At 46.4% G+C, this 20,557-nt stretch overlaps 1 protein-coding gene across 2 annotated transcripts in view; it reads right to left on the reverse strand.

Moving 5' to 3' along the window:
• LOC116978683 (programmed cell death protein 4-like) overlaps positions 1-20,557 on the reverse strand; it is a 54,527-nt gene that overhangs the window by 33,724 nt on the left and 246 nt on the right. The window lies entirely within an intron of this gene.

Raw genomic sequence — 20,557 nt, forward strand, 5'->3', positions numbered from 1 at the left:
GACAAGGTCAGAGTTTGGGGAAGCTGTGACTCGGCACTGTGATGCCAGCACATGCAGAGATCCTTTCAGACTACTTTTCCTTCATACAGATTCCCCTGCTTTGTAACCCAAGCGTTATCCAAGCATCCAGCATTGCCATAAGAGTCATGGAGTAATACAGTGTGGAAACAGGCCCTTCGACCCAACTTGCCCACGCTGGCCAACATGTCCCAGCTACGCTAGTCCCACTTGCCTACATTTGGTCCCTATCCCTCCAAACCTGTCCTATCCTGTCTAACTGTTCCTTAAATGTTGGGATAGTCCCTGCCTCAACTACCTCCTCTGGCAGCTTGTTCCATACACCCACCACCCTTTGTGTGAAAAAGTTACCCCTCAGATTCCTATTAAACCTTTTCGCATTCACTTTGAAACTATGTCCTCTGGTCCTCGATTCACCTACTCTGGCAAGAGACTCTGTGCATCTACCCGATCTATTCCTCTGAGATGTTGTTTCAAACTGGCTGAGCAGCTTCTGTAGTTCTTACCCCTCTTGCTAATTGGGCTGGACGTTTCTCAAAGCCTATAGAACACTCGTGGCATGAAGATTTAATTACTTCCAGTCAACTGTTCTGAAGCTGAAAATGGAATTCCCATCAGTACTAAACCAACCGTTTCCTTGTGAAACCTCAGCGAATTGTGGACGCAGCCCAAACCGTCGCACAAACCAACCTCCCTTTCATTTAGTCCATTTATACCTCACGCTGCCTCGGCAAGGCCAGCAGAATAATCAAGGATGAGTCGCACCCTGGCCACTCCCTCTTCTCCCCTCTCCCATCAGGCAAAAGGAAAAGAAGTGTGAAGACGCACACCTCCAGATTCAGGGACAGTTTCTTCCCAGCTGTTATCAGACAACTGAATCATCTAAACACAAATAGAGAGCAGTCCTGAACTACTATCTACCTCATTGGTGACCCTCGGACTATCCTTGATCGGACTTTGTTGGCTTTACCTGGCACTAAACATTATTCCATTATCATATATCTATACACTGTAAATGACTCGATTGTAATCATGTATTGTCTTTCCACTGACTGGTGAGCAGGCACAAAAGTTTTTCACTGTACCTCGGTACATGTGGCAATAACTAAACTTGCACTAATTTGCCTATCTCCATAGGAAGACTTGGGAGATACAGAAATGCTTAGAATGCCACCCTATCGGGCTGTTAATTAAACTGCAGGTCCTTCCACTACCTTACATCATCTTGAAGTGGGTCTGAAGAAGGGTCTCGACCTGAAACATCACCCATTCCTTCTATCCAGAGATGCTGCCTGTCCCGCTGACTTACTCCAGCATCTTGGGTGGAGGGACGGACAACCACAAATTAGAAATGAAGTGTCCTCCATAATGTTTGGGACAAAGACCCATCATTTATCTATTTGCCTTTGTACTCCACAATTTGACATTTGTAATAGAAAAAAATGCATGCGGTTAAAGTTGTCAGATTTTATTATAAGGTATTTTGATACATTTTGGTTTCACCATGTAGAAATTACAGCTGCGTTTATACATAGTGCCCCCATTTCAGGGCACCATAATATTTGGGACACATGGCTTCACAGGTGTTTGTCTGTCTTTTTTTTTATTTTTTGTCTAGTTAAATGTAGTGTTGGTGTTTTTTAATATTGGTTTTAAATGTGTATATGTGGGGGGCGGGGGAAACTGTTTAAAATCTCTTCCCTGTCCGGGAGACCCGACCTTTTCCCTGTCGGGTCTCCGTTGTCGTTGGGGCCTAGCACCGTGGAGCGGTCTCCTGCCTGAACGACCCGGGGGCTCGGGAGACTGCGGAGCTGCGGACTACTCACTATCGTGGGGCTGGCCGGCCTCGGAACGTGGGGAGCGGTGGTGACTCGCTGCTGCGGCTCGACTCCTGGGGCTCGGAGGCTCCAGCAACGCAGCCGCAGGTCTGGTGGACTGGGACATCGGGAGCTTGTGGGTCCGGGGGGAGAGACCGCTTCCCGGAGCTCCCGCAACGCGACTTCTCCAGCCCGTGTCGCGGGGTTGGAACGACCCGGAGCGGGGTCATACATCGCCCGGCGCGGCTTCATGGCCGTGGGACATTCCAGCGCCCGCCGGGGTCTCCAACTTTGTGACATTTGGACCAGGAGCGGGGCCGTAAATCGCCCGGCACGGCCTAAAATGGCCGTGGGACTTATCATCGCCCGCCTGGGGCTTGGACATCGGGAGAGACATGGAGAACAGGGGAGAGAAAATACTTTGCCTTCCATCACAGTGGGTTCACTGTGATGGATGTTTGTGTGAATTAAATTGTGTGTACGTCTAGGAATTGTCTTTGTTTGTATGGCTGTGGAAACGGAATTTCGTTTGAGCCTCACTGAGGCTCAAATGACAATAAATTGTATTGTATTGTATTGTATTGTATTGTATTGTTTGTAATTGCTCAGGTGTGTTTCAATGCCTCCTTAATGCAGGTATAAGAGAGCTCTCAGCACCTAGTCTTTCCTCCAGCCTTTCAATCACCTTTGGAAACTTTTATTGCTGTTTATCAACATGAGGACCAAAGATGCACCAATAAAAGTCAAATAAGACCGAGAAACAAGAATAAAACCGTTAGAGACATCCGCCAAACCAAAATCAACTGTTTGGAACATCTGTAAGGGAGCACTGGTGAGCTTACTAATCGCAAAGGCCAAGGAAGACCACAGCTGATGACAGAAGAATTCTCTCTATAATAAAGAAAAATCCCAAACAATTCCCACGTCCGACAGATCAGAAACAATCTTCAGGAGTCAGGTGTAGGTTTGTCAATGACCACTGTCTGCAGAAGATTTCAGAAATACAGAGGCAACACTGTAAGATGCAAACCACTGGTTAGCCGCAAAAATAAATGATGTGTCTTTGTCCCAAACATTATGGAGGGCACTGTAGTATCTAATTTCCCCTTAAAAATAATGTGCACTTTATATAACAAAACAGAAAACAGAAAACACTCAGAGCCGGCAGCATCTGCGGTGAGAGAAGCAGAATGAATAGGAAACGTTAAGAGGTAATGCGTTCCAAGTTGTGGAGGAAGTGAGAGGAGGAACAGAGGAAATGAAGGAAAGGTGTAAAAGACCAAGACAGATGGGGGTGGTGGCAAGTGATGAAGTTAGTGCAGGCTGGTGCATACCAAAAGTACATTTTACAGAGGTGAAATCAGATGAAAGTTACCAGAAGGCGACGGCGGGAAATGGAAATGTGGGAAATAAGAGTAGACTGTTTAATTCATTGAAGATAGGCACAAAATGCTAAAGGGCCTGTCCCACTTGGCCGTCATTTGCACGCCATTTACGCGACCTGGTAGCGTATGGGTAGCGTGTGACGGGTGCATGGAGTGGCGTGGAGTTGCGCGGGGTATCGCGCAGCGCGCCAGGATTTCGTGCTGCACGTGGGACACCCTGGCGCGGCCCAACGTCTCACCTCCAACAGCAGCAGAAGCAGGCAAGCGATCGCCGAGCTCGGCCTGGGGCTTACGGCCGTTGCGGATCCGGATCCGACCCCACTCCTACTCCCAGAGCGGGGCCAAGACTGAAGAAGAGTCTCGACCCGAAACATCATCCATTCCTTCTCTCCAGAGATGCTGCCAGTCCCGCTGAGTTACTCCTGCATTTTGTGTCTATCTTCAAATGACGTCACGCGATCCAGACGGCTGCGCGGACACGTGATGACGTGCGCAACAGTCGCGCGTCAGTCAATTCCGGCCTGTCGCGTAAATGACGGCCAAGTGGGACAGGCCTTTAACCCAGCAGGACAGGTTGCATCTCTGGAGCGAAGAAATGGGTGACGTTACGGGTTGAGACCCTTCTTCAGAGGACTTCCTCATAGTTCAGGACTGAAAGCTGTAATGTGTCTCATCAGAAGGCAAGATTACATTTCCTGTTAGGCTTGGTTGTATACAGCTCTGGTCACCACATTACAGGATGTGGCAGCCTTCGAAAGAAGGTGGAGCCGCGGTAGAGCTGCTGCCTTACAGCGCCAGAGACCCAGGTTCAATCCCGGGTGCTTGTCTGTACAGAGTTTGTACGTTCTCCCCGTGACCTACATGGGTTATCTCAGAGATCTTCGGTTTCCTCACGCACTCCAAAGACGTACAAGTTTGTAGGTTAATTGGCTTGGTGTAAATGTAAAATTATCCCTGGTGTGTGTAGGATAGTGTTAATGTGCGGAATCTGTGGTTGGTTCGGACTCGGTGGGCCAAAGGGCCTGTTTCAGCGCTGTATCTCGTAACTAAATTAAACTAAAAAGAAATTCACGAAGATATTGTCTGGAACAGAGGTCTGTAGTTATAAAGAGAGATTGGACAGGCTGGATTTATTGTCACAAGAATATAGACGTCTGAAAGGTAGCCTTTTGGAGCTATATAAAATAATGCAGGTCACGGATGGACTAGATCATCAATCTTTCTCCCAATCGCTGGGGAGTCTAGAACCAGAGGGCAGAGGTTTAAGTGGCGTCTGTGAGAGGGGAGAAATTTAAAGGAGATTTGGCAGTCAAGTGTTTCAGGGAGAGGATGGTGAATATTGAGAATGAGCTGGCTGCAGAGGTAGCCTGGGCAGATATAATAACCACATTTAAACGCCTATTAGACATTTATATCGGAAAACAATTAAGGGATATGGGCCATGGGATTGGCGTCATGGGATTAGCGTCAGGCAAATGGGATTAGCGTAGAAAGACATCATGGTCAGCAGGGACAAGGTGGGCCAAAGGGCCTGCTTCTACGCAGCACAAGTCCATGACTCTATGACAGTCATAGCCTGTCCAGGCTTGGACAGCCATAGCTTAAGCCCAAAGAGAAGGTAGCGAGCAAGGGACAACTAAAGCAGCAGGATGCTGGAATCTTAGGTTTACCTTGTGGACTAAACAGAGAGCATCTGCATTCACCGACCTCCATTCGATTTTTTTAAATATACAGTCAAAAAGACAACATTGCGAGGAACAAATTAAGTGCACTGAACCTGAAGTAATATATCAATTATAATATAATAAACGCATGAGATGTGTTGGGATCCCTGGAGAGAGGAGGGGAAAAAGGCAGGTGTTACTCTTCCTGAAGTTCCAATGAAAGGTGCGAGTGAGAGATGGAAGAATGAGAGTGCCCCCTATAGGGAACAATCCCGTGTGGAATGCCAAACGGCAGATATATGTTGAGTGCAAGCATCATGTGGAATATGTCTACAGGACACAGGAGCGCAGAGTAGGTACAGGTCACCCATTACTTTATTAAATTACAGCGCAGCCTCGAGGGGCCAAATGGCCTATTTTCCTCCCAATTTACAGCTTTATGTTAGAAATCAAAGAGGCATAAATAATGAATTAAACTAATTAGATTATTTTCATAGTTCTGACCAAGAGTCTTCAACCTGAAACAGTGTCTCTTTTGAAGGTAGACACAAAAGGCTGGAGTAACTCAGCGGGTCAGACAGCATCTCTGGAAAGAAATACGGGCAGCACGGTGGCGCAGCAGTAGATTTGCCGCCTTACAGCGCCGGAGACCCGGGGCTGATCCTGATTACGTGTGTTGTCTGTACGGAGTTTGGACGTTCTCCCCGTGACCGCGTGGGTTTTCTCCGAGATCTTCGGTTTCCTCCCACACTCCAAAGACGTACAGATTTGTAGCTTAATTGGCTTGGGTTTGTACACTTGCTTGGAGTGTAAATTGTCCCTCGTGTGTGTAGGCTTGTGTTAATGTGCGGGCATCACTGGTCAGTGCGGACTCGGTGGGCCTGTTTCCGTGCTGTATCTCTAAATTAAACAGGTAATGTTTCAGAGTCTGAAGAAGGATCTCGACCCGAAACTTCACCTATTTCTTTTTTTCCAGAGATGCTGTCTAACCCGCTAAGTTACTCCAGCTTTTTGTGTCTATCTTCGGGTTTTTTTTTTTTTGTTAGAGCGCTGGGCGGGGGAGTGGTGTAGCAGTAGAGTTACTGCCTTACAGCGCCAGAGACCAATGTTGGATCCTGACGATGGGTGCTGTCTGTACCGACTTTGTAAGTTCTCCCCGTGACCTGCATGGGTTTTCTCCGAGATCTTTGGTTTCCTCCCACATTCCCTTGGCTTGGCTTCAATGAAAACTTGTCCCTACTTTGTGTGGAGTAGTGTTAATGTGCGGGGATCACTGGTCCGTGGACCCAAGGGCTCGTTTCCAAACTGCATCTCCAAACTAACCTAAAACTAAACACAACAATGGATGAACAAAGTGAAGGTCATGCCATACTGATGTGGTTTGTGGCAGCAAATTTGGATGAATAATATATCAAGAACAAGAATTAATCCAGTTTATCCTTTGTCATTGCAACCACATCTCAATTTAAGGAGGCTTCTCCATGAGGCAAGTGTCCAAAACCAGACTTGAAAAACAAAATTTCATATAAACAGATTCTCTTTTCTCTTTCTACCCCTCTGCATCACATCCCGTCTCATCAAAAGGACAGAAAACTTTATTTTAAGACTGCAAACAACTTATATATGGCTTGATTGTACTCATGTGTGGTATCATTCAACTGGATAGCATGCAAACAGATTTGTTCCACTGTATCTGGGTACACATGACTGTTAATCCTGGCCAAATTGGAGAGGCTAGGACTTTAGGGCTGCTGGGAGAATTGTTCAATTCGGAATTGCTCTCTGCAGAGCTGGGACAAGCTGTGAAGAGGTGCCAGTGTGTCTAGAGCTTAGATACAATTTACAAGAAAAGAATAAGAACATCTGCAGACCCTGTCAATTAGGTGCAAAATGCACAGCATGGATTGGATGGCTGCAAACCAGACATACACCTTGTAAATAATTGTAAATAATGTTACAGAGTTCTACTTTGCCGAGTGTTGATTGGATGAGGCATTGAGCCTTGTCTGGGTTTCTTGCAGATCAGGGTAAATGTTTCTAAGTTGGCTTCCTTGAGAAGTCCTGTTTGAATACAATGTATTACGCTGCTGTATTATTGGGTTAGGGAAATGTCTGTTATGTATGGGATTAATCCATATCTGTAATTGGATTGTTCAGAGACCACCCCCATGTGGTTCGGCCCCTCGAGGTCCCGGGACATATAAAAGTCCGCTACCACTAAGTTCAGCGTCGATCTTCTGGGAGAGCGCTTGGGACTGCGTGCCCTTCTGGAGTGTCTCTGTCTGAGCGAGGCCTAGAGGGCTTGATCAGGCAGAAACGAGGATCGAACCCACGGTGGGATAGGTACAGTAGTTGAACTGTAACTGCGCTTTGTTAAAATAAAGATTAGTTGTTCAGGTGCTTGATTCGGTGTTTTGACTGAAACTAGACTGGGGGGAAGCTTAGATACGAGTAATTATCATTGGGGGCTCGTCCGGGATCTCAAAAGACCCCCAAACACAAGTTTGCGATCATCTGTGTTGAGCTGTTTCGATCGCGAGTGCAGTAATCGGGCCCACGGTGCGGTTTTCGCATTGATTTTCAGCACTTCATTAGTCGGAGCGGATCGATCATTCGCGGGCTTGGGAAAGGGTCTAATCGAGATCTTTAGTACAGAGTCTAGCAAGCACGGGGGTTGATTACCGCTCTTTTGGGTTAGGGGCCCCATAAAACTAGGGTGGGGTTAGAGGCCCTGCTGGGTTTGGGTTAGAGGCCCATTCCTGGGTTAGAGGCCCAACACTTTGGTCGTAGTTGGCAGACTGCAACTGCTTTAACGCGAGCCAAAAATGCTTCATCGGGCAAGGAATGGCCCAGGGTTAGATTTGGCATCCAATTGGTGTGGTATTAAAATACAGGTCTGGCCTACGTATCGATCGGATCTTTGCCGGGAGTGCAAATTGAAAAGGTGCGCTCTGAAAATCGGCATCGATAACTCACAGCGCAAAGCGGCTATGTGCTGAATCCTCGGTGCTCAGCAGAGAGGAATGTCTGCGGGAGGGTATCTGAGTCTCTCTCTGAAGTGATGGACCAGGAGCCTCGTAAAGGTACTGAGCTTGGGTGGACAAAGTATAGATTGGCCGGAATACTCCAGTCCATTCAATAATTCAACTGGGCAATTTTAGTTTGATTTGAGTGCCCGCATAGTAGGACAGATACGCACTAAAATTAGAAGTTCCAGTCTATAACTGCAAAGCCAAATTTTCAAATACTGAATTTCATATTGAAGTTCTGCCAGTAAGATGGAATTCGAATTCCTGTATATAGAACTTCAGAGTTGGTGCATGTCCGTGATCGATTCTGAATAGCGGCTGAACAACAGTGAATAATAGCCCTCTGATCAATTGTTGATTAGTACCTGACAGCGAAGAGTACCTGAGAGACGGAAACCTGTTTACTTGAAAAGTTATCCGAATAGCGAAGGATACCCCTAATTATATCGAACTTAGAGAGGGGGGGGGGGGGGGGGGGGGGGGAATAGAGGTCCCCCTATAGAAGTCCAGTCTTAGCAGAAGGATAGTAACATTCGGGAGGAAAAGTAATCATTTAAGGAATAGTACCCCTCAGCAAAGAATAAACTAGGAAGGGGGAAATCTTCGGTATCAAAGGAAGAGGTTCACGAGTGTTCGTGAACTGCATGAGAGCTTTAAAATCATTTTGTAAATTGTAAAAATCTAGCTTTTCGTATTGTCATGGGATCCGGATTTTGTAAATATTCTGTGTATGTGAATAAACTTAGAGTATATAGAGAGTTAGAAAGTTTAGATTTAGATCTTGTTAAGTCCGCAGACCATCATTTGTGTTGCTGCTTGTGCGAGTGTTTACGGATTTAGAAACTTGAAGTAAGATTGTGTTTGAGTTAAATATTTTTATTTGTTTAAGATCGTATTGTGAAGAATCTGAATCGGGGTGGTTCGTTCAAGGGTTGTATTCTTTCGATCGCTACATTGGGGGAGGTGTCATCCCGCTGACCGATTGCGCCACGAGGAGGACTTTTCAGAGTGCGTGATTTATAATAGACGAATGTTTGTGGTTTATTTAGGGGTGTGGTTGTGCCTGATAGTAATAGGTAGCGTGTTATCCTGATTGTGGACTGTGTTACTTACGTGTCTGAAGATTTTTGGATGTTTTGATTGAGGATTAAATGAGTGCGAGAGTGTGTTTGATTGTGTTTGGATGTGTTTGATTGTTCCCTGGAGTACTTTGATTCTTGAGTGGCTGGGGATTGAGAAAGTTGTAAGGTTGAAAGTGTGTGGACTTGTGGGAGATAGGAGAAGAATTTGAATAGGAGAGTAGGATTTGTGGAGCGAAGGAGCAACGAGTTTCAAGGCTGCGATCGCTTTGAACCATCAGCCATTGTCTAGGAGCGAGCTGGGTAAATTTAAGGATCAAAAGGAAGGATTTAAAAATTCTGTATTAGGTGTTCGGAAGCATGGGGAATAATGTTGATCGAGATGTAACAGAAGAGGAAAAGAGCCCATTGCAACTAATATGTAATGAGTTTCCTCACAAGGAAGAAAAATTAAGAAATTTATCAGGAGCGTTAAATAAGAAATTAGAAAATAAGCTATGGTCGCCAGGGGGTATTAGAGCAGTAAGAGGAATAAAATACATAGAACGGATCATTTGGCAGCATAGTAATAACGAAAGTGCAAAAGAATTAATAAGGTTATGGAGAAAATATTTCGAGGAACGTAAGGCGAATAAGGAGGTTGTGAGAATGGCTAATTGGGACAAGGTGATCGCTAAACTTGGACTAGAACTAAAAGAAGGTAAAGTAGATCGACCTCCAGGCAGTGGGAAGGACAGGAGTGGAGATAATAATAATAATAATGGATGGGATTTATATAGCGCCTTTCTAATACTCAAGGCGCTTTACATCGCATTATTCATTCACTCCTCAGTCACACTCGGTGGTGGTAAGCTACTTCTGTAGCCACAGCTGCCCTGGGGCAGACTGACGGAAGCATGGCTGCCAATCTGCGCCTACGGCCCCTCCGACCACCACCAATCACTCACACACATTCACACACAGGCAAAGGTGGGTGAAGTGTCTTGCCCAAGGACACAACGACAGTATGCACTCAAAGCGGGATTCGAACCGGCTACCTTCCGGTTGCCAGCCAAACACTTAGCCCATTGTGCCATCTGTCGTCCTAAGATGAAGGGAAACACTCAGAATAAGGGAAATGTAGATCTCCTGGAAGAACATTAGTCCCTGTAAAATTAAAGATTAGGAATCCTATGGTTGGTGCTGACTTTGAGGGGGAAGGAGATGAGTATTTAGAAGAGTGGTCAAATGTTAACGCCAGTGGAACTTCGCAGCTCCCACCATGTTCCTCTTGCGTTTCCCAGGCTTCATTAGCGCCGTGTATGACTTGCGTCTGTCATAAGTATTTTAGCAGAATCTATAACAACTCCTGCAGATTCTACCTCTGAAACAGATTCTACCAACAGCAGATACTGAGGTACCAGATCCTTCGATCCGATCCACGCCATCATTGATGGATCGTCCAGTGGCTTATGGCACCCGGAGTAGAACGAAAATGTTAGCTCCGGTGTTTAAAGAAAAGAAAGGTATGTTAGATATAGTGCCACCGCCAGAGTATTTCTGTGAACCACAACCTAGACAGAATACTCGAGTAGAAAGGAATGATTTATTTGGGCAGTATCGGGAAACCCCCAGTGAACAGGAAGATTTATCTGAGAGTGAGACAGTGATTTTAGATACCGAGATAGATTTTGACGTAACCGAAAGCTTGCAAATTGAACAGGTATCCCATGGGCAGTTACCAGTAAGGGAAGGAATAGGTACAGCAGATTCAGCCAGCGCAGTGAGTATGAATAATCCCCGTACCACAGACATACCATATGCCGTGGAAGCCCCTTGAAATAATGGCAGTACTAAACAGAATCCCCAGTTGGATGAAGTCACCTGCTGCCTTTATAGATTATTTACGTGTATATCAATGCATGGATATCAATGCGTGTATATCAATGCGTGTATGTCATGCAGATTCCCGAGATTTGTGGGAGACCATACAACAGATAATTACTCCAGCTGAGAATACCAAATTTCTAGTAGCCCTAGGACACCCGACTTATGAAACATTGTAAAACGCAGCAATGGATGACAGTGCAATGTAATGGATGACTGGTTTAACGGCCCTTACAAAAACGTTCCAGAAACCAGGCGATTTAAGTCGAGTTCTGGAAATAAAACCAGAGAAGGGTGAAGGAGCAGACGAATTTCTTGAACGTTTTTCAAAATTATATATGGACCAATCCGGTGATTTAGACTAACAGAATGGAGCAAGTTCCCCTCAATATTGGGCTATCTTGTTGAATTGTCTCTCCACTAAAATAGCGGATTTAATTAAAACTGATAACAGGAACTGGTCTGAGAACCGAGCCAGTCAAATAGCCAGAGCTGTGAGATATTATTGGAAGGAAGGTAGGAACCAGGAAAATTATCCTGTAACTAGGAGAGAAAGTGAACACATAACCAAGGAAGAATTACCAAAATCTAACTCTGAACCATGGATTCCCAGAGTACCAGCAAATTACTGATTGGGAGAAATTAGGGTCCCAGATTACTCAGATTATTATCACCTCTACACTCCCAATTTAGACCCCATTCCAATGGTACACAGGGGTAGAATAAGACCAACCATGTTGCCTAATCAATGCTATACTTGTGGTGGAATGGGACATTGGAGTCGGGCCTGCCCAACAAAGGAACGAATGAAAGAGAGGGGTCAAAGAAAGGATTTCCAGGATTACGAAGAAATTAGAGATCCTAGAGAATATAGCCACATCCGAAATCCAAGGAATGGGAGGGCCTTTAATTCAAGAGACTACTGGGACCCAATAGACCAGAGAGAGAGATGGTCCGAATGTCAGGAACTAAGAAGTCACACACCTTTCACTCAAGCTAACCCATTTTCTCAGTCCTGACTCACCAACCCGCCCTGGAATTGTGGGCGTGGAGACATGACCCCTACTCTAGAACCTCCTCAAGTAATTTACCAGAATGAACAAATTGGATGTACTATTGTAGTAAAAACTGAAAATCACACAGAAGAAAATTATAAACCATGTTATGATTACCCCAGAAAACCCCTTAAAGAAGATTGTAAATCATGTAGCTCGTTTCAACTGCACGCAATTGGGTCACTGGAGTAAGGAGTGTCCAGCGAGAAGGCAGAACATAGCAGGATTGAAGAAAAACCAAGGGGCGATAAAGAAAGTAAGAAAAGGAACATAGTAGCTAGCGTTAGAAGGGATGGCAACTAAGGAATGTAAATGGCACTAGGGAGAGAAGAAACAAAGTTACTGTACAAGAGGAATGGGAGTGGGGAAAGAAGATTAATGTGTTACTGAGTTTGTGCCTGCAGGACGAGACACTATCTGGGGAGTGAGGTGAAATAATGCACAGACCCCTGAAGAACGAAGGGAAGAAAACAGCAAAAGGTAATGTAGCTCCCCAGAAACAGGTGAGGAAATAATACTGTCCTGCCCCTTTAAGATATTTGGGAAGGCCAGTAGACAGAGAAAGCTGCTGCTCAGTATCCCTACTCCCTTGTAATTGAAACTACCATCAGAAAAGAAGAAAGGACCTACCCTAGTGCCCAACTTTTAGATCACCTAGCTATCGGAGAAAGAAAAAGAAGGAGAGTAAAGGACACTCTCATCATCTTTAAAAGATACAACACCGACAACTTGTAACGATTATTGGGATAAGCTACTCTTTAAGAATTGGATTTGAATTAAAAAAAGGAATTCCTCTGTGGTTCGGGCCAAAATACTCACTTTGCGCCAAAATTTAGTTTACAGTAAATTAATTTAAAGAGGGCTTATGGGATACATTCTTAAAATTGTGAGAGAATTGACAGTTAATTTGGCATTCTTCTGCTGTCTCACTCATAGGAGGATAGTCGAAGATGGGACTGGACTATTTAGTTACTATCAAGGAAGGGACAGACCCTAGCGAATGTCAGGAATTAAGACATACCTCGGAAACGTAAGGTGGTCGTATAAAATGATGAGGTAGACTGAAAATGTATGAGTTCCCCTCGGAAAGTCAATACTAATCATCCTGAAAAGATACTTAGAGATAAAAAGAACTAGTAAAAGCGAGAATCCCTAGACAGAGAACGAAGCCAATATAGTAGAGAATCAACATAGTAAAGAGCCAACATAGAAAGGAGACATACATAGTAAGGAGACATACATAGTAAGGAGACATACATAGTAAGGAGACATACATAGTAAGGAGACATACATAAATAAGAAGAGGTACTGGAGGAGAGACCGAGTAAATTAGAGGGAAAAACTTGAATAGGTATTGAGAATAGCAGAGCCAGTGCATATTTGACCGATGGAATTAAATTGTTTAATCCTTGATGGTAAGGCGGCTTCTATTATCAAGGTGGAAAGAAATTGTCCCTGGATTAGGCAGTCTTGATTGGATTTATGATGAAATTTACAACATATGAAAATTAATTGTTTAAATTTGAACAGCTGGGAATTCCACAGGATTTGGAATGGAATTGTATTATCGGCTATAATGCTGTGGAATGAGAAGGATGAGATGGACACCGACATATGAAATTGAAGGCTGAGACTGAATTTGGTTAAATTGGAACATTTATCATGGTTTGCTTTAAATTAGAATCACGCCTGTAGGGAAATCTGGACTGAACCCAGCTGAATTTTATATGAGGACCCATCATCAGATATACATATTAGAACGTTGTGTGAATATGAAGAAGGCTGATTAGTGTTGATCCTAGAATAATAAAGAGTATATTAGGGAACAGAATAGGAATAGGGATACAGTAATATAATAGGTAGGAATAGGAATAGTATTAGGGAACTATAGAGAATGTATGGGAAAGCATGGGTGCATGATGGTAACTTGCTTTGTCCCAGGTTTTTCAGGAATTTCAGATTTTAGGTTTGACTGTGGAAAGTGATGGAAGAATGGGCAGCAACACAGATGGAGGGAATTCACGCCCACGAAAACTCAGGAGGTGAAGACTCATCAGACGGAAATTGTGAAGCTATGCCCATGAAAACTCAGGACGCTTGACAAGATTCTGGGAAGAAACATCATCTTGTGTTGCTGATAGATGGGAAATGTAATGTACACACATATGTACATCTGGTTAGCTGATTATTGAACTATTTTGGTTATCATAAATGATGGGTTATCATATATAAATGATGGGTTATCATATATGATACAAAGAAAGGAATGTTAATCCTTGCCAAATTGGAGAGGCTAGAACTTTAAAATGGGGTAAAAGCTTCAGGGCTGCTGGGAGATTTGGTCAATTTGGAATTGCTCTCTGCAGAGCTGGGACAAGCTGCGGAGTGGTACCAGTGTGTCTAGCGCTTAGATACATGTTGCAAGAAACGAATAAGAACATCTGCAGACCCTGTCAATTAGGTGCAAAATGCATAGCATGGATTGGATGGCTGCAAACCAGACATACACCTTTTAAATAATTGTAAATAATGCTACAGAGTTCCACTTTGTCGAGTGTTGATTGGGTGAGGTATTGAGCCTTGTCTGGGTTTTTGCAGATCAGGTTAAATGTTTTTAAGTTGGCTTCCTTGAGAAGTCCTGTTTGAATACAATGTATTACGCTGCTGTATTATTGGGTTAGGGAAATGTCTGTTATGTATGGGGTTAATCCATATCTGTAATTGGATTATTCAGAGACCACCCCCATGTGGTTCGGCCCCTCGAGGTCCCGGGACCTATACAAGTCTGCTACCATGAGGCCTAACATCGATCTTCTGGGAGAGCGCTTGGGACTGCGTGGAGTGTCTCTTTTGAGCGAAGCCTAGAGGGCTTGATCAGGTAGATACAAGGATCGAACCAGCAGTGGGATAGGTACGGTAGTTGAACTGTAATTGCGCATTGATAAAATAGAGATTAGTTGTTCAAGTGCTTGATTTAGTTTTTTGACTGAAACTAGACTGGGGGGAAGCTTAGATATGAGCGATTATCATGACCACAATAATCCAATAACAATATATTGGAAACGTCTAGGAAGGGATTGCAGATGCTGATTTGCACTGAAGATAAGACACAAAATGCTGGAGTAACTCAGTGGGACAGGTAGCATGTCTGGAGAGAAGGAATGCGTGATGTTTCGGGCCGAGACCCTTCTTCAGATTCCTTCTATCCACAGATGTTGCCTGTCCCACTGAGTTACTCCAACATTTTGCGTGTATCTGTTGGAAATGTCCGCTGTATTGCTGCAAACTAGATGGTATTATTACGAGGGTGGAACAATTTCCATGTGATTCATCCTCAATGATTCATGCAAACTTCCGATTTCCAACTCTCAGATTTATTACATTGCTGCTCGGAGGGGCTCCCACACAATAACCACACTTCAAAAATCGGTCACTGGCTCCTCTTAAAAAGTTCATTTGCAAGTTGTGGCACCGCTGGCAAGGCCTGCATTCATTGCATTCCTCTGACTACCTTGCAAAGGGACCTCCCTTAGTTAAGTCCTTAAGACTCTTATACATCGGGGAGACCAAACGTAGACTGGGTGATCATTTCGTTTAAAACCTTCACTCAGGCCGCCTGGACCTTCCCGATATCCCGGTTGCCAAACTCTTCCCATTCCAACAATGACCTTTCTGTCCTAGGCCTCCTCCATTGTCAGAGTGAGGCTAAAATGGAGGATCAGCATCTCATATTTCGCTTGGCTTATTGATTTCTCTAACTTCAAGTAAGCCCTGCTTTCCCCCCTCTCTCCATCCATCCCCCACCCAAATCACTCCAGCTTCTCGTTCTCACCTCGTCCACAGCTAACAATGATCTGCTTCCTTTATCATTGTTACTTTTTTGCATATCTTTCATTAGTTTATTCCATATCTCACAACATCACCATCTATATCTCTCGTTTCTCTTTCCCCTGACTAGTCTGATGAAGGGCCTCGAACCGAAACCCTTCCTATTCCTTCCCTCCAGAGCGGCCTGTCCCACTGAGTTACTCCAGCATTTTGTGTCTATCTTTGGTTTAAACCAGCATCTACAGTTCCTTCCTACACATGGTGTGGAAATGAGATAGGTCTCCCACTCAGCACTGCAGGCTAAATATACTTGCAATAGCTACATTTAGTCTTTGGCACTCACACAATGGGCATCTATACGTAACTAAAACTCTCATCTTGTCCTCTTCCGGTGTGCGTTTTTTTCACATTTGCGCAAAAACGGTACCCGATAGCGCTACGATTTTTTGTCATCTTACTCGCCATTGTCCTGACTGCATCTGTGTCGACCACCATGACGAGCCGGTAGCTGCTGAGTGAGGCCAGGGCCGGGAGTCGTTGAGTGCTGCCGGATCCGGGGCCAAGAGACGTTGAATGAGGCCGGGAGCAGCTGAGTGTGGTCGGGGCCGAGAGCCGTTGAGTGAGGCCGGGGCCGGGAGCTGTTCCCGTCCCAAGCTGCAGGATGCTCCCCACCAGTCCCTGCCTGAATCCGGTGGGCAGCAGTAGGCAGCGGCAGGGGTAGGCCACGACTGCGGCAGGGGTAGGCAGCGGCAGGGGTCGGCCATGGCAGTGCCCCCTCCCTCCCCCCCACCGACAGGCCCCGACTGAAGCTGTCCCCGCCTCCCAGCTACAGAATGCTCCCACCGGCCCCAGCTGCTGTCCATTTAGCCCACAACACCTATACTAGCCCAAGAAAAGTCCGTTCGACCCACAATGTCCATGTTAGCCATCTGGAAACCAGTCACTTTGGCCTACAACACCTATACTAGCCCAAGATAAGTCTCTTCGGCCGACAATGTTCATACTAGCCCTCTGGAAACCAGCCCCTTTGGCCCACAACACCCTCCAGAAAGCCCGTCCCTAGCTGCAGGACTCTCCGCCCACCCCCCACCGCCCCCTGTCTGAAGCCGTCCCTCGGCTATAGGACGCTCCTGGCAGCAGTAGGCCAAGGCAGCGCTCCCCCCCCCCCCACCAGTCCCCAACAGGCCCCACCTGAAGCCGTCCCCCTCCCCCCAGCTGCAGGACACTCCCGCTGGCCCCTGCCTGAAGCCCTTCCTGTCCCCCGTCTACAGAACACTCCCGCTGGCCCCTGCCTGAAGCCGTCCCCCTCCCCCGACTACAGAACACTCCCGCTGGCCCCCACCTGGAGCTGTCCCCAGCTGCAGGACGCTTCCCTCCCCCACCTACAGAATGCTTCCCACCCACCGCCCCCCCCCCCCCCCCCCACCAGCACAGCACGCAACAGCCTCTGCCTGAAGCCGTCCCCCTCTTTAACGTTTAAATTGTTGTTATATTTTAAGAGTTATTCACGTTTTAAACTTTAATAAATCCCTTTCCCACTTTCCGTGCCCGTCAGCTGCGCCTGCGCAGTAATACCTGCGTGCTCTACGTCACAATGGGAACCCAATGGGCGGGAATGGCTGCGCCGCCGGAGAGCCACTAAGAGTGGATGGGGAGGGGGGGTTGAGGGGGGGGGGGATGGAGTGAGTGCATGGGGCGGGCGGGGGGGTGGAAGGGCAAGGGGCGTAGTGGAGGGGTGAGGGGCGTAGTGGAGGGGTGAGGGGATATCAGGGGCATCACAAAGGGAAACCGTCAGCCGCGCCTGCGCAGTTGGGGGCTATGCGTGAGTGGTGGAACATTGCGTTGGGGGACCAGGCCTCCCGTGTGACAATGGGCCCCAACGGGTCCCACTTAGTCTAGTCACCAATAAGAACAGACATAGACTTGAAACTCTGCTGCTAATTACCTGTTCCCCATCTTTTGGACTGGTGTTGATGGGGCTTTAGTATGACCCTGCGATTGTGGGATCACTTTGTTCTACTGCTTCATACTTAGCATGCTTGTTGCCCTGCAATGCAAATTCACCAGGATGCCATCTCATTTCAGGTATGCCCATTGTTACTTCTTGCAAACCCTCCTGCAACCTTCGTTGAGGCAGGGGGCAACCCCCTGGTTAATGGCAGCGGTAGAGCGAGGGATATGCCAGGCAGATAGCAGTGGTCCAGGTCTCATGGATGGTCAGACATAAATGGCTAGACTTCTTGAGTCTGTCCGATTCTGCAGATATAATGCCAAACAGAATAATGGAGCCGACCAGGACTGGGCCTGGCCACCGGGTCAGAGCAGACCAGGAGCGGGCTCAGTTGCCGGCAGAGCGAGAAGAGATGTTGGCGAGTGAGAGGGACGTCGCCAATACATCGCCTGCGTGAGGTCTGACGAGGACAGGCCCACGTGAATCCCAGTGGTCGGTGGAAGACACGTCACCAAGAACAAGGAAGAGGGACGCGATTGAAAACTGTTGTAACTTTGTTGTCACCCTTTACTCTTGCATACTTGTACTGAATGCACACAAAGAATCTCACTGCACCAAGTACACGTGACCAGAAAGTATCAATCAATGGAGGGTATCTTCAGTGTAAAGGTGGGTGGTGTCTCCACAAAAACTTTCATCATTTCTGCCAAAGCTCTTATACACAGCTACATCAGGTGGACTGGTGAGGATGAGGACGTTGGGTTATACCTTGCGCAAAACAAAAACTGCTGGAGGAACTCAGTGGCTCGGGCAGCATCAGTGGAGGGAACAGACAGCCAAAGTTTCAGGTCTGGCCCTGCAGGTTCTACTGCAATTGTACAGGGCCCTGGTGAGACCGCACCCGGACTATTGTGTGCAATTTTGGTCTCCTTAAATTTGGTCTCCTAATTTGAGGAAGGGCATTATTGCTATTGAGGGAGTGCAGCATAGGTTCACCAAGTTAATTCCCGGGATGGCGGGACTGACATACGATGGAAGAAAGGGTCGACTGGGCTTGTATTAGAATTTAGAAAGATATTTCTAAATCTTTGAACTGGAATTTAGAAAGATAAGAGGGGATCCTACAGAAACACGTAAAATTCTTAAAGGATTGGACAGGCTAGATGCAGGATAAATGTTCCCGATTTTGGGGGAGTCCAGAACCAGTTTAAGAATAGGCCATTTAGGACTGAGATGAGGAAAATCTTTTTCACCCAGAGAGTTGTGAATCTGTGGAATTCCCTGCTACAGAAGGCAGTGGAGGCCAATACACTGGATGTTTTGGGGCTAAAGGAATCAAGGAATATGGGGAAAAAGCAGGAACCGGGTACTGATTTTAGATGATCAGCCATGATCATATTGAATGGTGGTGCTGGCTCGAAGGGGCAAATGGCCTACTCCTGCACCTATTTTTCTATGTTTCTATGTCAGAATCCTTCTTCAGTCATCATCCATTCCCTCCACATGATCTGCTAAATTCTTCCAGCAGCATTTCATTTTGGCGTAAGATTCCAATATCAGTAGTTGCTTGCGTCTGAAGAGTTATACCTTGTGTTAGATTGCAAAGACACAGAGCAACTCTGTCCCTCAGAATGTAACATGTGGCAGTGTTATCCAGACACTTCTGGTGGTGGATACTGATATTCTGCGCATTAGAAAGTGTTTGCTAGTGAGCAGTGTCATATGTTAACCCACTCACTCCTGGGATCAGTTTTACGCAGTCATAAAACATTGTTTTCCACACATCAAGGTTAAAACATGCTGGTGATTTAGGATCATAAGGTCATAAGGAATAATTCTACTCCGAATTAGGCCATTCGGCCCATCAAGGCTACTCTGCCATTCAATCATGGCTGATGTATCTCTCCCTCCTATCCCCAGTCTTCTGCCTTCTCACCATAACCTCTGACGCTGTACTAATCAAGAATCAATCTATCTCTGCCTTAAAAATATCAGGGGTGTAAATGGTTAAGAATCCTCACTGTACACATTTCTCCGCTGTCCATACACAAGGGCAATTACTGTTGTCAGGTAGGTCAGGCCAACTCACTCCATGCCCACAAGGAACCGAGAGGCAATCCTATCACACCTTCACCAAAAACATCAGTTCCAAGGCAACTCGTAGCACTGTAAGCATTGGCACCAAGGCACAGGAAGACCTAGTAAGGTGGGCTCCATTATTTTGGAATAGACTCCTTGCGACCTGGACCTCTGCAACCAGCAGCGGGGAATGGAAGTAGTTACAATGTTGGCTGGTGCTGAAACGGGTGAGATCAGATAGATTTGGGTTGGAGGAGGGATTTGAAGCCAAGGAATTTCAAATGTGTACGTGTTCGGGACCTAGAACCAACGTCACCGAGTGTAGGCGAGGTTACAGTGTGTTGGGGAAGAACTTTACAGCAAAGATCCATAGGGACAAATCACTTATGTGCACTAACGAGTTGAATCGTCACTTGTGCAGAGCACCGGGCTCAGGTGACCGTAGTTGCAGATTCCCCTGCTCCCTGCACACATTCATTGCTGCATTCTCCAGAGGAAAGACACACATTCTTTTCTGACATGTGTCCCCGACTGCATGTGGAGGCGGGGAGAGAGAGAAGGTGCAACTCTTGCTGAGCTGAGCGTTGGTTTCTGGCGGGGGAGGAGGGGGGGGGGGGCTCGGTGCGAGTTTACCACGAGTTTGGGACGAGGGGTGGACACACACACGGGGGCATGAAGCCAAAATAACTGGGGGAAGCAAGGGAGGATCAGCCGGGGCTGGGACCACATCTACTCCCCGGGGTGATCAGGCCCCGAGTAACTGGGTGACCACCACCCACCCCCACG

This window comes from Amblyraja radiata, chromosome 11 (assembly GCF_010909765.2).
Source record: "Amblyraja radiata isolate CabotCenter1 chromosome 11, sAmbRad1.1.pri, whole genome shotgun sequence".
NCBI classification, from domain to species: Eukaryota; Metazoa; Chordata; class Chondrichthyes; order Rajiformes; family Rajidae; genus Amblyraja; species Amblyraja radiata.